The 5000-nt window shown below is 20.5% G+C and overlaps 1 protein-coding gene across 1 annotated transcript in view; it reads right to left on the bottom strand.

Annotated features, from left to right (window-relative positions):
- Positions 1-5000, bottom strand: part of LOC113824674 (teneurin-m) — a gene marked incomplete in the record, with an annotated part of 366844 nt that overhangs the window by 36493 nt on the left and 325351 nt on the right.

The raw sequence follows: 5000 nt of genomic DNA, 5'->3' as shown, positions 1-5000 counted from the left end.
GTTTTGTTTAGAATGCTTTATGGCAATGATGACCTTTATAATCATACTCATGAGATATGGTGACAATGAAGATTCTGATAATAAAGCAAACCAACAATGTAAATGATGACAGTAATGATGGTGATTTTGCTGACAGAAATTATAATAGCTATGCAACTGGGAACTATAGATAGACTTAAAACTGCAACTAATGAGGGTGAAAATAATAATTATTGGAGCAATGACAAAAGATACATGATTTATGAATAAATGAATGATGATGGTGATGACTGTTGAAAATATAATATTAACAACAAAAACAACAATAATAAAAATAATGATAATAATAATAACAATAATATTAATAATAATAGCAATGATGATGATGATAATGATAATGATAATAATAATAATAATAATAATAATAATAATAATGATAATAATAATAATAATAATAATAATAATAATAATAATAATAATAATGATAATAATAATAATGACTATAATGATAATGTTTATATTACTAATAATAATAACAACAAAATGATAATAACAACAACAATAATTATAATGATAATAGTAATAATAATAATTAATATAACTATGATGATGATGATGTTGATGATAAATAATAATAATGGTAATAACAAAATAATGGTAACATCAACAACAGTGAAAAAATAAACATAATATTAATAACAATAACAAAAATGATAAGGATAAAAATAATAATGATAATAACAATACCAATGATTATAATGATGATAATAATAGTAATAATGATAATAATACTAAAAATGATAGCAATAAGAAAATAAAAGCAAACAATAATAATAGTATGATAGGAATTAAAAAAAAATATATAATAATAACAATAATAATATTGATGATAATGAAAACAACGGTAATTGTAACAATATTGATACTGATAATAATATTATAGTAAAGATTATGATGATGATGTAATGAAGATGACGACAATGATGATATCAGTAATAAAAAAAATAATAACAGCAGCAATAAAATGATGATGTTCATGATGATGATAATAATAAAAAAAGTAATTATGAGACAATAAATGAATGATGATAATGATAAAAAACAATAAAAGTAGTAATACCGATCATGAATTTAACAATAATGATGATAATAATGTTAATGATGATGAAAATAATAGCAATAACAATAAAAATAATAACAATAACAAAATAATGATTATAATAATAAGTATAATAATAATCATAACTATAACCACAACACATGAAAACAATGATAATGTTATTACTACTGCTACTAACAACTGCAATAATGATGATAATAATAATAACGATGATGATAATAAAGAAGTGATAATAATAATGATAACAAAGATAATAACAACAATGACAATAATGATGATAACAATAAAATTATTATATCATTGTTATCATCATCTTCATTATCGTCATCATCATTATCTTTATTGCTGTTATCATTTTCATGAATGTCATACTATTACCACTCTCATTCACTGTTATTATTAACATTATCTATACCATTATCATATCATCATCAAATCGTCATCATTATTATAATTATCCTTATTATTATGATTATCGTTATTATCATTATTATTATCATTATCATTATTATCATTATGATAATTATTATTGTTATTATTATTATAATCATTTTCATTATAATCATTATTATTATTACTATCATTGTTATTATTATTTTTATCATTTTCTCATTATTATCATAATTACTAGCAGTATTTCAATCACCATTATTATCATTATTATCCTTTCCAATATAATTTCTATTTTTATAATTATCATCATAATTGTAATTTTATCATTATCAATATCATTATTATCACTATTATTATCATCATAATAATAATGATAATAATAATTATATTCATGATTATTATTACTGCTGTCATTATCAATATCATGAATGTCATTATCATTATTATTACTATCATTACTATTATTATCATTATCATTATCATTTATATCATTATTATTAGTTTTATCATTGTCATAATTATCCATATTATTATGATTATCATTATTAGCTTTGTTATTATACCATCATTATCATTAACATCACCATCACTATCCTAGTTAATCATTACCATTGATAGAATCATTATCATTATTATTATTATTATTATTATTATTATTATTATTATAATTATTATTATCATTATCATTATCATTATTGCTACTATTATCATTATTACTATCATTATAATTATCATCATTTTTATTATTACTATTATTATCATTATCATCCTCATCATCATCATTATTATTATAACTTTATAATAATAATAATAATAATAATAATAATAATAATAATAATGATAATAATGATGATAATAACAATAATGATGATGATAATAATGATAATAATGATAATAATAATAATTATTATTATCATCATTACCATTATTACAATAATTATTATCATTAATATCATTATCATTATTATCATTACCATCAATAATCATCATGAACGTAATTGCTATTGTTTTCATTGTTATAATCATCGTCACCATTACTCTTCATTTACAATAACTGCAACGACAACAACTATAATAATAGTATTGATGACTATAATTATGTTAACAAGAGTAACGATAAAATCTAAAATGACATTAGCAATATCAAAAGAGGTTTTGATTAAAATAAGAGAAAAACATTTAATACTAATGATATCATTCATGTTGGCGTTGTTCCTGCTCCTTTACTTTCTTAAATATTACATTCATTATCATTATATTCATGATCACCTGTTACCACTATCCCATCACATTTTATCCTTATTTATAGTTAAATAGCTATGAATTTGTCACGGTTACAACATACCAAGAAGGTCATTTATTTTTTTCTCTGCCACAGCTGTATCTATTGCAAAAAATCGTAAAATACTTGTAATTTTATAACTACAGTAATGTTAACTTTAGGAACAAGAGCAGCGTTGACATTAATTTTGCACTGTATAATCTTTACCATATATTCATGCAATGCATTTTCTGTTTTTACCAGTGTATGTATATATATTTTTTTACGTTCACTTTACTAAAACATGTCTTTTCATAGTATTGTTTCGGTTTCAACAATATGCATATGTTACAGTAATACTCATATCAAGGCAGTCATTTTACCATGTTAAGTAGGATAATAGTTCAAACTCAATAAATAAATAAATAAAGCTTGTAGCAGTTCTTGAAACAGTTTCGTCTTATGTAAAAATATTGTCAACATACTTATTTCATCATTGTTTGACTTTTCTATTATTTGTCATTATTATTAGTACTATCATCAAAATCATTATTCTGATTATTACCTTTGGTATTACTGTATTATTATTATTAACATTAGTATCTCCGTTATTATTATTATTATTACTGTTATTATCATTATTATTATTATTATTATTATTATTATTATTATTATTATTATTATTATTATTATTATCATCATTATTATCTCCTTTGCTATTATTATAATTATCATCATCATTATTACAATTACTATCATCATTGTTATTCTTACTATTGCGCGTATTATTGTTATTATCCTTATCGCTATTTTTATTATCATTATTATTATTATCATTATTCTTATCATACATATTGTTATTATCATTACTATCATTCTTATTATTACTACTTTTATTTATAATCATTATCAACATTATCTTTGCTATTATCATTATAAGTATTGCTATCATTATTGTTATCAATATAAATATCAACAATATCATTATCATTATCAAAATGATTGTCATTATCTTCTGTCGTTATCATCATTATCATTACATTTTTATCTTCATTATTACCATCATTATCACTATCATTACTACTATTATCATTGTCATCTTTGCTACAATTCTAATAATTATTATCATTATCATAATTATTATTATTATTATCATTATCATTACTATCATCATTATCATTAATATTATCATTACTATTTCAATTATCGTTATTGTTATTATAATCATCTTTATCATTATCATCATGATCATTAAACATAAAAATCATAGTTATCCTCATTATCATTTCCATCATCACCATTATTAACATTCCTGTTATTATCATCATCATAATTTTAATCATAATCTGTATTATTCTATTATCCTCATTATTATTATGATGATTGTTATTATTACCGTCATCATCATTAACATCAATATCATCATTATCAATATTAAGCATCACATCACCACTATCATCCTGATAGTTATCATTATTGTTATCATTATCTTCTACTGTTATAGTTACCATTACTATCATTGTTCTTATTACTATCATTATCATCTCCTCCCAATACTATTACTACTATTTCTATCATTATATTTACTGCTCTGCTGTCTTTATCATAATTGTCGCTGGCATTATTATCATTATTTTTATCATCAGTATTATTTACTATTATCATATCATCATTTTCATGTCCATTATCATTGTTATCATCATTATGTTTACTATCACTATTGTCATCATTTTAATAATTACAATTATCATTATCATTGTTATTATTATCATTACCATTGATAATAAAAATGATTAGATTATCTTTATTACCATTATTCCTAATTTCATCATAATCATCATCATTATCATTATCACTATTGTATTTATCATTACTATTTTTATGAATGTCAAGAGTATCACTAGCATTATTATCATTAACATTATCATTATCCTTATTGCTATCATTATCATTATTGCAAATATCATTATTACGGTTGTTATTGTTATTACTATTATTATTATATTGTGATAACAATACTAGAAATGATAACAACGATCATAATAATAAGAATGATGATTATTACCATTATCATTATTTATATCATCATTATTACTATTATCATTTTATCATTTTTTATCATAATCATTATCATTATCATTAATACCATTATATTTATCATTCCTATGTTTATCAATATCATCACCATTATCATGCTATTCTTATTTTTATTATTGTTATCATCATCATCATTTTTATTATTATCGT

This window comes from Penaeus vannamei, chromosome 31 (assembly GCF_042767895.1).
Source record: "Penaeus vannamei isolate JL-2024 chromosome 31, ASM4276789v1, whole genome shotgun sequence".
Lineage (NCBI taxonomy): Eukaryota > Metazoa > Arthropoda > Malacostraca > Decapoda > Penaeidae > Penaeus > Penaeus vannamei.
The sequence above is the reverse complement of the archived record's forward strand: the minus strand, read 5'-3'. Positions and strand labels throughout refer to the sequence as shown.